The sequence below is a fragment of the Canis lupus genome, chromosome 2, assembly GCF_011100685.1.
Source record: "Canis lupus familiaris isolate Mischka breed German Shepherd chromosome 2, alternate assembly UU_Cfam_GSD_1.0, whole genome shotgun sequence".
NCBI lineage: Eukaryota > Metazoa > Chordata > Mammalia > Carnivora > Canidae > Canis > Canis lupus.
In genome coordinates, this window is record NC_049223.1 from 37,708,542 (window position 1) to 37,721,882 (window position 13,341).

Here is a 13,341-nt window from a genome sequence, read left to right on the forward strand (position 1 = left end):
AGACTATTACTTTACACTTGGCATTTGGAGAGACAGCCATCAAAACTGTAATTTGTTTTATAATTTTATGTGTCCTGCTCTATATCCACGGGTAAACAGATTGTTGAGAAAAATTAGTTAAGGTTTTTAGTTTTCTTGGATTTGCATATTTTACTACAGTCTAATTTTTGTAACTTTATTGAATCATATGTTTCCACAGGATCAAGTTTTCACTGCAATGCAAACTGAAGACCTCATATTCTCGTGGCCATTCAATTTTTCTTAGAGAGTCATAGGCTAATAATAAAATATAATCTATTTGTGATATGCCCCCCCAAAAGTGAATTTCTTGCATCGAAATATCACCAAAAAAATCTGTAACACCAGGCTTGACAGACTGTGGCCTTTATGCCTAGAAATTGAATTTAGAACCTTCAACGGCTTGACACTAAGTTGAACCTTGAAACATTCTCAGAGCCTCTTAGCAAACAGCTGCAAAAAATATGTGAGCAGCTGAGCGCCGGAGCATTTGTTAATGACAAACAAATGGGTACATTAGAAAAAGCAAATAATTTCCCAAGGGCTTCAATATGGAAAGTTCTAAGAGTTTTTGAACTAATTATTTTTCTTTGTCTGTCAATAAGCATTTTGGTGCACCTAAAATTACAGGAAATTGTCAGTGAGAAGCAGGACAAATTCATTGATTCTCTAATTCATTCTGGTGTTTTGAATTTGAAATATTTAAATTTCCAACTACAATACCAATACCAGTGTAAGTGTAGCAAAGTAAAATCATTTGAATTGTAGAGAGACTATTAAGAGTTGTCTCAGGAGGACATGCTGCATCTGAACTGGATGAAGCCTCTGGGTAGTTTTTAATTAGAACAGTTTCTGCCAATGTTATTATAGTTGGGGTAACTGCTATTACTTTGCAGGAATTAGGATTTGTTTCCCTATAAAAGCAAGAGCCATTGGGGTCACCTGTATGGCCATGTAAAAGTGGACCAATTGTTTTAAAATGTGTGGACATATTAGGACAAAAATTACATTTGAATGAGGCAAATTGTGTGTCCTCAATTTCCTGCCATGGCTAGTTGGTAGTTCAAACCAGAGATGCCCTGTTGCTTTATGGTCACAGACAAGTGACTTTTCTCTCTGAATTTAGGTCCCTGCTCTTTGAGACACTAGTTTCAAAGTGCTCACTTGAATTTGTGCACTGAATTCTCCTCTTTAGGCACACAGTTATCCTATGTAGATGTCAAGTCCTGCATCTGTGTGAGTCACTGCCCAAGATAGCTCTGGAACTTAACTTTTCTTCAGGAATCCCTGTCTTTTCAAAATATCTGAATCAGTTTCTTCAAGTTTCAAATTTCAAGTCAACAGATGTTCAGCGTGGTCTTCTCTGCCAGTAACTGCAGTAGACATATAAAGTAAGATAAAAGCCAGGTCTCTGTACTTCCAGTCTGAGGGGGACCAGCACGAGGCACAGTAACGGCACTCTACCATGTTGGAAGTCTAGGATCACTGAAAGAAGCCAAGTGAAGAACCAGGCTCCCATTTGGGCTCTATCATTTCCCAGCCTTCTGCCTGAACTCAGTCCTCTTCTCCATAAACCCACATCCTCACATCACAGGCCTTCGAGGACAAAGGAGATAACAAAAGGAACGCTCTTATCATGATGTTTAGTGTGTGGGCCTTTGTCATCAATGGTCAGTTACTCTCACTGTACTTGTGTAACACTTGTGCATTTACCAAAGTGCATTCGGGTATTAGAAAAATTCAAAGCTAGTAGAACTGTAGAAATTATGTAGTTCAATAACAGACACCTCTATCAATCAGGGTCCAACTAGGATACGAAAACCCACCAATTATTTGAACAGAAATAATCTAGTATAAAGAAGTGTTAACTACTTATATAAAGTTGTCAACTAGGTAACCAAAAAAAGAAAAAGAGAAGACTTGAAGGTAGCAACTGTGGGAAGCAGCTATCACCCCAGGGCTGGAGGAACCAAAAGAAGAGGCTGGAATATTTAAAACTTAAAAGCATGGAAGGGGGCCTCCAGAGTCAAAACTGAGACTTCTGAGGAGAACGAACTGCTCAGGCTTCTCTGAGCTTGGAGGAGGCACTGCATGGGGTGGGGGTCAGACTTCAAGCGGGAGGAATTGGCTGGAGTGGATGTAATGGGGATGCAATGAAGCTGGTTCTCCATATGTAGGAAAGAGCCTGAATTGGATTCAGCTGCTGCTCTTGACAGACACTACCACTGCAAGATTTGAAAGAGAATACCACCTAACTTCCTCGTTCAGTTCTTTTAAGAACTGACTGCATCTTGACCTGAGTTTCAAGTCAACTGTGTCCTTAACACAAATCCTCCATGCTTATTTAAGCCAACTAGAATCTCTATAACTTGGGGGGAGTGGGGGAGTCTTAACTAACACAAATTTTGTGAATCAGAGAAGCAAAGTAACATGTTGCCTGAATGCAGTGCACTTTTTGCCACACCACCAACCTCCACGTGACCATGCATTTTAAAAATTTGCACTAAATGTTGCGATCAATTCAGGGAACACAGGTTAAAGGTTAGCTTATATGAATTCTGACATGGCCCGAGACACTGTGCACTTCCGTGGGAATTAATTGAGACAGATCCATAATTTTGGGATTATTCTCACTGCCTCTCTGAGTGTGGCACTCACACAAACATAGGCAGAACAGCCACAGCAATTTGGAAAGAATGACTCTTGACAAACTTTAATTCCACCTCATATTTATAGGGCTGGCCAAAGGAAATCTCTAATTTTTTAAAGAGAATGTGAGCTCTCTTTTAAGTGAGTGACCTAACAAAATACATTCACTTTGGATGCCAAGTATGGTGGTGTGGTTCATTTCACTGAACACTGATGCTTCCAATGGTCTTAGCATCATTATCGTCAAATCTCTCTGGTGCCAAAAATGCTAGAAAAGCCCATTGCATATGCTGTACCAAGATAAGTCATGAATGTTCATTTGGAAATTGTTTTGAGTAGAAAGCTAGTGGTGTTTCCCTGTCACATCAAGAACAATTCTTATGGATCATGTATTAAGCAGGATTTACTGTTCAACACAAAATCTGTTTGGCATTTTTAAAAGAGGTAATAGCAAGAGAAACCAGCAAAAGAGTGTGGAAAAAATTAGCAAATTAGCAGCACTGAGTACTTCGCTTAATGCTTTTCTGCTAAAGACTTGTCTAAATTGCAGGATAGGCATAGTTGAGGGATAGGGAGAAGCATAGAAAAGTAGGTTTTGGCTCAACTAAAATCCGACACTTGGCCTTCACAACACCAAGATATGATGACTGATCTTATCACTCTCATCAATTGTGTGCGTGTGTGTTCTAATTTTGTAGCTACAGCCACACATATCCACTATCACTTCATTGTTTATCACCATGTTATTATATTCTTTGTGTGGTGCTGACTCACACAATATATCTAGGCTCTTCTGAGACTAATCTTCCCTGGATCTATCCTTATAAAATCTTAGTTCGTTTGTATATGCCAAAGTGTTTGCAATCTATTCCTACTCCTGCTGTGCCTTATTACATTTCACTCTACAATAGCATTTTTTTTTAAAGTATTGTGAGGGAAAGTGGAATTACGATAGTATAAAGCCTTTAGCTGGCTATTGATGGAAGGCTCCCAAGATTAGAAGTCCAAATTGTATAAAACTAGAAGTTGTACAAATAGTCTAAGTCTAGAGGTGAAGAATTTGTGGTGTTTGATTATATAGGCATGTGCCTGATCCTGTATGATACTGGAGCTTCTCTGAGGACTTCGAAGATGTCCTTCTGTTTCACCAACCCTCAACCCCAGGTCAACGTGGAGTATAACCTTCAGGTTATATTCTGAGAAGGTGGTTGCTTACAGCTCAGGGTTAATGAAGCAGGACTCACAATTCTTCTTAGTGGACATGTGGAGGTAGGACTTAAGAGTGGTGGGCTAGCCCTACTCATGTAGACAATGATAATGGGCCAGACAAAGAAACTCAATATAGAAATCAATACTTAATTTCAGTCAAGCAAATCTAATGTGCCAGGTACTGTTATAGCTATTTTGTATGTATTACCTCATTTAATCCACTGAAGAGCTCTATGTGGGGGCACTATTATGATTACCTTCAGAAGAGGAGACTTAGGGTCATAAAGGCAGGAATGTTTCCAGAGGCCATGTGATTTGTAAGAGCCAGAGACTGTATTCAAATCTAGGCAGCTGGATCTAGAGCTCACCTTCCTATCCATAGACTCTACTGCTGCCCAAAGAAAGACCTGATCCACACTGTTAGAGCAGATTTGTTAATGCTATCACAGCTCAGTTGTCTTCTACTTGATAGACCTGATCATAATGGCAATTAGATAATTATTTGCATAATTACCCCTTTAATGTATCTTTCCCCTGACAGACTATACATGATTAGCGTAAGAACAGAGACCAGATTTGTGAATTCACCCCTGCATCCGGGGGAGAGCTTAGGGTTAAAGACTAGCCCTACTGTCCTTACAAGTGGACTAATAGGCCATAGACAGCCTGGAGCCGACCGTGTTACTGGGAAGTGTCAGGAAAGATTTCTGCTCCTTATTCATAACATAAATTCTGCAGATAAAAGGGCTTTGTGTTAATGCTGTGACTTATCTTTTTAAAACTCACTTTTCTTTGAAGGGTTATCCTGAGGAAAAAGTGCTCAGGCAGTGATTTCAGCTCTGGCTAGTGAGTCACTGCATTAGGTTTCTACTGCTGCTATAACAAAGTGTCACCAACTTAGTAGCTTAAAATACTGCTGATTTACTGCCTTATGGGTCTGGAGGTTAGAAGTCCAAAATCATTTTTACTGGGCCACTGTCAAGAAGTCTGCAAGGCTTGCTTCTTCTGGAGACTTTGCAAGGAGAATCTGTTCCTTGTCTTTTTTAGTTTCTAGTAGCTGCCATATTCCCTGGTTTGTGATCTCCTTCATCCATCTTCAGAGCACATCACTCCAATCTTTGCTTCCATCCTCACATCATCTTCTCCTCTGACTCTGACTCCTCCAATGTCCTTATAAGGACTGTTGTGTTGACATGGGACCCACCTACGTGATCTCCCCATCTCAACATCCTTAATTTATTCACACATGCAAAGTCCTTTTGATCACATAAAGTAACATTTTCAGGTTCTGGGGATTAAGACATAGATATATTTGGGAGGCCACTCTTCAAACTATTACAGTTTGATAACAAATCACAGATGTCTCCGCTGAATACACATAACCAATGTGAAGGTTTTTTTTAAGGTTTTATTTATTTATTCATGAGAGATGGGGGGAGAGAGAGAGAGAGAGAGAGAGAGAGAAGAGAGAGAAGAGAGGCAGAGACACAAGGGAGAGGAAGAAGGAGGCTCATGCAGGGAGCCTGACATGGGACTTGATCCCAGGTCTCCAGGGTCACGTCCTGGCCTGAAGGCCGTGCTAAACCACTGAGCCACCCAGGCTGCCCCCAATGTGAAGTTTTTAAACATCGTCTCTCCTACCCTCTCAGCTTCATGGGGTTTTATGTTGGATTTTCTCATCAACATCATTTTCATCACTTTGAAAAGGCTTTTGGTTTTATCCCAGAACCTCATGGGCTAAAAGGACCTCAAATATCATCAAGTCAAGCACCAGCTGAATATTTATTTCTTTTGGTCTTCAGGCCTGGAGATAGAAAGTAAAGCACTTGAATTCACTTCTCAGTTTCTTACTCAGTTTGTCTTCCTTACTTGCCATTGATTCCCTGGCAATTCATTTTGCCCACGGTTTCTCTTTCTTCAGCAAAGAGTATGCCTCAAGAATTTCCAATTTGATATATTCAAGATCCCAATCAGAGCAAAAGATATAAATTTCTCACTATGATTAGACTAGATAAAATCTGAAGTCCCTTTAGACCCCCAGTTTCTAGGATTCCATTAAATGTTTTCTCAAAATGATATTGATGCCAACTCCAATGTAATATAAACTTGCATCATTTTTCACCAGAAGTGATTTCACTTTAAAGAAATGACTGAACTGTAAATCACTGAGTTATTCCTCACTATTGAACTGAGGTGACTAGAATGTTTCAAACTCCTATCACGTAGTTTGTGAGTAACTTTCAGCAATACATATGTTTAAATATCAGAAGTGTGGTGGAAAGAGCTGTGATTTAAGGCCAAGGGAATCTGGATTCAAATCCTAGCAATGCAGCCAAGCTGGAGGAAACCAAACCTTTATTTCCTAATTGGAAAAATGAGAATAGTAAAACACATGTACAAGGACTAGGGGGAATTTGATGTGACAATGATGTAAAGTACCCAGGACTGCTTGGCACACAGTAGACAGACACCCAATAGACACTAATCTCAGCCATTCAATCAGTGTTTGTCTTCTGCTGTGTGTCAGAAACTGGGCATGGCTCCAAATCTTGACCCCTCCTCTTCACAGTCATCACCCTTTAAAGCATAGAAGAAACTTGACCCTATTTTGACACTCAAGATCTTTGTTACACTGGGCTAATGTCCCTAATAAGAGACAATGATTACCAAATATATTAATGATGAACAGAGTTATAGTTATAATGTAAAGGATATTCATGAACTTCCATAAGGCTCCAAGTTTACTGATGGCTGTTATTATGTAAAATTATAAAGTGTAAGGAAGGAAAATAATGGTTTCATGGCTGGCATATTCAGGCAGCTAATAATAACTATTAGAATCAATGAGTACTTAGGTCAAAAATATGCTCATTATTGAAATAGCAAAACATTAAATTAGAAATTAATTAAAAATGAAAATCCATTCTATTTATATAGTTATTATGAATTTGTTACAACTTTCAGCAACATTATTATCAAGTTCTCCTTCTTTCGTTATTCATGACTGAAACAAATTAACCAAAATCAGATTTAAAAATGTGAGCTTAATATTCTTTAAACTTTAAAATATCTTGTGTTCTCTACAGGGAGAAAAAGATTATACTGTCGTATGTCAAAGTAGACTGTTGTTCTACCTTGAACCTAAACAGCAAATATATTTGAAGTCATCATGCCACCCCTCCATACAAGGAATAGATACAGTTTTGATATTTCTTAAGTTTAGCTCTTCCTCTTTAGGTTCCTCTGTTGTAATATCTTACCTGAAATTGCCAACAAAGGTTATAAATTCAGCAGTGATATAAAAATTAACTATCTACACATTCCTTTGACCTTTATATTTTCTACATTTATGAAATTATTTTCCCTCTAGTACCATAGATAGACTTCTTTTAGGAAGAAGTTGAGAAAGAAAGAGGGAGAGACGGTCCATTATGTATTTTGGGCTCTGAATGATCAACTTCTACCCCACCTTGCTTAGTTGGAAGACAATCTAAAGTTTACTTACTGATTATAAAACAAAACAAAGCAAAACATGGCACATTCAGAGGCTCCTTATGATACAATATACACTGAATATATCTCAATGGATATGGAACCAAGGATATGAAGGTTGAATCAGTCTAGAGGAGGACTGGTTAAAATTCACTTAACTTGAGTATACATTTATTATCCCTTCTGGAATTGTTATGACTCTTAAGACCCAAATTAAATTTCAGCTCATGACATTAATGGGGGTAGTTTCATTAATAAAGAAATTCTGGATAAATAAAAGTCAAAGGCAGGATTTTGAAAGATTAACTACAGAAGGCATATAAACTCATTGAAACATTAGTTCAAGCCAAATATGTTTGTAGGCCTTCAATTCATCTCAATTCAGAAAAGAGCACTGGAATATTTGGCTACTTATGTAAAGCTTGCTTGACAAGACCAAGGGACTTTTCTAAATCTAAGCCATAGCTTTCTAGTGACTTTCACCGGCAAGTACCTAGCATGACTACTAATTGATTGTGTTTCTTCTCATGAAGATGGTGTGAACCATAAACTACTAAGTGTGGCTTAATGCTCTCAGTCCTAGGCTTTGGGCCAGATCCCTACAGATAGGTAGGGGTGTCACTTATTGTCACATTTTTCTTTTCCAATAACTATCTGAATAGAAAATATTTTTTTATTAAATTTTTAATTTTAATTTCAGTATAGTCAACATAGAGTATTCTACTAATTCCAGGTATACAATGCAGTGATTCAACAATTCCATACATCACCCAGTACGTATCATGAAAAGTACCCTCCTTCATCCCCATGACCTATTTCATTCATCCCCTCCCCCACCTCCCCTCTGGTAACCATCAGGGTGTTCTGTATACTTAAGGTGTGTTTCTTGGATTTTCTTTCTCTCCTTTATCCCCTCCTTCTCATTTGTTTTGATTCTTTTTTTTTTTTTTTAAGATTTTATTTATTTATTCATGAGAGACACAGAGAAAGAGAGGCAGAGACATAGGCAAAGGGACAAGCAGGCTCCCTGCAGGGAGCCCGATGTGGGACTTGATCCCAGGACCCTGGGATTATGACCTGAGCCAAAGGCAGATGCTCAATCACTGAGCCACCCAGACGTCCCTGTTTTGGTTCTTAAATTCCACATATGGTATCACTCTTTCTCTAACTGGCTTATTTTGCTTAGCATTATATTCTCTAGATCCATCCATGTCATTGCAAATGATAAGATTTCATTCTTTTTTATGGCTGAGATTATATATATATATATATATATATATATATATATATATATTTTCTTTTTTCTTTATCCATTCATCTGTCAACGGACACTTGGACTACTTCCATATTGTGGCTATTGTAAATAATGCTACAATAAACATAGAGATGCATGTATCCCTTTGAATTAGTGTTTTTGTATTTTGGGAATAATTACCCAGTAGTATGATACTGGATCATAGGGTAATTCTATTTTTGGCTTTTTGAAGAAACTCCACACTTTGCCAGAGTGAATGCATCAGTTTGTGTTCCCACCAACAGTGCATGAGGGTTCCTTTTCTCTCCACATCATCACCAACACTTGTTATTTCTTGTGTTTTGATTTCAGGCATTCTAACGGGTGTGAGGTGATATCGCACTGTAAATTTGATTTACATTACCCTGATGATGAGTGATGATGAGCATCTCTTTATGTGTTTTTTGGCTAACTGGATATCTTCTTTGGAGAAATGTCTGTTCATGTCTTCTCCCTTTTTAATTGGATTGTTTTTTGGGTGTTGAGTTGTATAAGTTCTTTATATATTTTGGATACTAACCATTTATCAGATATGTCATTTGCAAATATCTTCTCCTATTCCATAGGTTGCCCTTTAGTTTTATTGTTTCCTTCTCTGTGCAGAAGCTTTTTTATTCTGATGTAGTCCCAATAGTTTATTTTTACTTTTGTTTCCCTTGTCTCGGGAGACATTGTCTAGAAAAATGTTGTTATGAGTTATGTTAGAGAAATTATTGCCTGTGCTCTAATCTAGGGTTCTAATGGTTTCCTGACTCATTTTGGTCTTTAATCCATTTTGAATTTATTTTTTGTGTATGGTATAAGAAAGTGATCCAGTTTCATTCTTTTGCTTTAGCTGTCCAGTTTCCCAACACCACATGTTGAAGAGTCTTTTTCCCTTTGGATATCCATTCCTCCTCTGTTGAAGATTAACAGGTTATATAATTGTGGGTTTGTGGGTTTTCTATTGTGTTCCACTGATCTATGAGTCTATCTTTGTACCAGTACCATACTGTTTTTATTACGACAGCTTTGTAATATACCTGGAAGACTGGAATTGTGATACCTCCAGTTTTGCTTATCTTTTTCAAGACTGCTTTGCTACTTGATGTCTTTTGTGGTTCCATACACATTTTAGGACAGTTTGTATTAGTTCTGTGAAAAATGCTGTTGGTATTTTGATAGGGATTGCATTCAATCTGTAGATTGCTTTGGGTAGTAGAGACATTTTAACATTGTTTGTTCTTCCAAACCATGAGCATGGAATGTTTTTCCATTTGTTTGTGTCATCTTCAATTTCTTTCATGTTTTATAGTTTTATAGATTTCAGAATACAGATCTCTTGTCTCTTTGGTCACGTTTGTTCCTAGGTATTTTATTATTTTTGGTGCAGCTGTAAATGGGACTGTTTTCTTAATTTCTCTTTTTGCTGCCTTATTATTGGTGTATAGAAATTTAACTGATTTCTGTACATTGATTCTATATCCCGTGATTGTACTGAATTCATTTATCAGTTCTAGTAGTTTTTTGGTTGCTTCTTTAAGATTTTCTATATGTAGCATCATGTCACCTGCTTTACTTCTTCCTTATTGTTTTGGATACCTTTTATTTCTTATGACTTTTAATATTATATAGAAGATCTCTGAGGACAAGCTGATTTTGTTTTCCAAGTAATTCTTCTCCCCACAACAGCACTTGAGCCTCTACCTCTTCATAAGAAACTGTCTTTACTTTTGAAATTCAGTTATGAAACCAAGATATGCATTAGTGCCTATCTCATTTTACCAATTTTGATTGCTACATGACAAACACTTTTGACCTGCAGATTCAGATCTTCAGCTCAGGAAAGTATTTTTTCTACAGTGTTTAACTTCTGTTTCAATTTCATGTGTTTCTCCCTCGTTTTTATCTGTCTTCTCAATCCAAGAGAGTGAGTGATTCAATCTTTTTCTTAACCTAACCAATTCAGTTTTTCAGTTGTGATGCCACATTTTATTGACAATCATTTAGTTAAAAGTTTTAGTTGTAGTAATGTTAGTTTCTTCATATTTTTTTACTCTGTCATTCCCTTTTTCAATCTGAGCCCCTCATGTAATCTTTGTTTTTTGTCTCAGAGGTAAGTCTCCTGGAATGTTATTGTGAGCACAAAGCAGATGTTATCCGAACTTTATTTTTTTAATGTAGTATTTCTTTTTCAGCTGGATGTTCTTTCTCTGTTTGTTGATTACAATGGTATCTATATTTTTTTCAGGATGTTTTTATAGATTCTGCATTGTTTATCATTGAATGTGGGAGATTGAATTAGGCTTCATATTAGATCTAAAACAGGTGTGTAGATTGTGTGGGTTCTCGTCATATACCTAGACCATGTTAGTATATTCCTATATTACTTAAGTTAGAGGCCTAACTGGTATAGGTTTCCATGATTAGTTCAGTGATTTCCCCAGCTAGCTGGGAATAGGGAAAGTTTAGGATTGTGGGCAGGTCCAGAAGAACCAGTTTATCTCTGAACCATTTCTTCCTAGTTTTTGATGAGGAGGTGGAACCAGGAATCACCTTTTTCTCTTTGTTTTTATGGTTTTGCCCAGTTTTCATTCCCTATATTTGATGTGTCTGCGCCCTCTTTATTGCTGCCCAGAGTCTTGGAAGAGAATCACCACACTAAAGAGATTGCAGCCACTCTGAGTTTTTCCTTTAATGGCGTCACAATTATTTATAACCTCCCTCAAAATAGCTGCTTCGGAAGCTTTTCATCCACAGTGGCAAAACAATTCCTAATGATTAGTTCCTTAGGTTTCCTTCTCCCCACCTTTGCCTCAGACGATCCTCTCCTCCTCCAGTTAGGAGTGTGGGTAGGTTCCATCAATTGTCTTCAGATATTTGTTAAATCTAAATTTTGTTGAATTGTCTACCTATAATTTTAAGCAGAAAGGCCATAGAAATGTCCTAGTCATGTAACTTTCATAAAGTGACACTTCTGACAATTAGTCCAACAACTTCAGTGATGGCACTGCTTAGGAAAATCCAGCACTCTCATTCTGCAGCAGCAAATTTCAGGTGGAATAGAATTTACAGTAGTCATTATTTTGTGTCTTTGAGTAGTCTTCTTCCTTTAAAAGAAAAGCTACCAATGTAAATGTTGACAAGAGATTGTCAGCATCTGTTTACAAAGCTTGAGCAATTCTCAGAGTATGTCTCTGAAATGCTTGGATTAGTGACAGTTTTACAATTCTAATCATGTTCTGAGAAACCTCTTTTACTTAAATCATAACTATGTACTCTTGAGATCATGACAGGATTGTCTCCTTTGGGAGACCCTTTCATCAAACCTCAAGGTTCTACCATTTGCTCTCCATGACCTTATTGACGCCTTGAGGACCCCATGCCCAGACTAAGAGGTCTCCTAAAAAATCACTAGTCTAGAAATTCTTTAGATTAATCTTTCATAATCCAGAAAGGTCCTGAGTATGTGAATCTCCAACCCTAATTATCAAGGCACAGTGGAGCTCTGAGATATAGTATATATAAAAGGATGTCTTAAAAAAGGGTTAGTAAGCAGCTTACGTAAAGAATGACTATAAATCAATTAAAAAAAATAAAGACAAACAGCCATACAGAATCATAGGTAAAAGACACAAGCAGAAATTTAATGAATAAATACAAGTGACCACGAAGCATATGAAGAGATGCTCAACCTTACTAGTATTCAAAGAAATATAAGTTAAAACAACAAATATAAATTTTATGATCCATAAAACCAGATGAATCATTCCATAACCATAAAATTGGCAGATTTTAAGAAGTTCGATAATATCAAGTGCAGGTGGGGCAAGGGCACTCATCATCATGGATGTGTCACTTGGTGTAATCACCAAAGTGCTTTGGTGATATTAAGCAGAGTTCCAAATGCCTATAGACTAACACCCTCAATCCCACTTCTGGGTTTATATCCTAGTGTAACTTTTATACATGTGCAGCAAGGAGACATGCCAAAGAATGTTCTTTGCAGCATTGTTTTTAATAACAAAAAATTGGAAACAACTCAAATATTTATCTGTAAGAGAATAGGGATTAATAAATTGTGATATATTGATAACCATGGAATGGTGTGAAACAGCTAAAATAAATGAGGAATATCTTCATATATCACTATGGACAGATCTTAAAAACTGTTGCATGAAACAAAGCAAGTTACATTTTTATACCTATTTATTTAAATTAAAAATGGTGAGCATGGTAATGCTCTATAGCACTTATGGATATATGTAGACATACACACTCACAGTAAAAGTGTAAAAACAGGGGATCCCTGGGTGGCTCAGCAGTTTGGCGTCTGCCTTTGGCCCAAGGCGTGGTCCTGGAGTTCCGGGATTGAGTCCTACATCGGGCTCCTGGCATGGAGCCTGCTTCTCTCTTTGCCTCTCTCTCTCTCTCTCTCTTTCTCTCTATGTCTATCATGAATGAATAAATAAAATCTTTTAAAAAAGTGTAAAAACATGGATTAGACATACTATATTTACAATAAGGCTTGCTTCTGGGATTGGAGAGAGGTAAACATGTTTGAGGAGGAGAAGAGAAGTGCTGTCAACTTTCTCTGTAATGTGTGTGTTTATTTCTTTAAATAAAAAAGATCTTGAAGTAACTATTGCAAAATATTGTTCATTTTGAGGGGGGAGTACATCGGTATTTGTTGTATTATC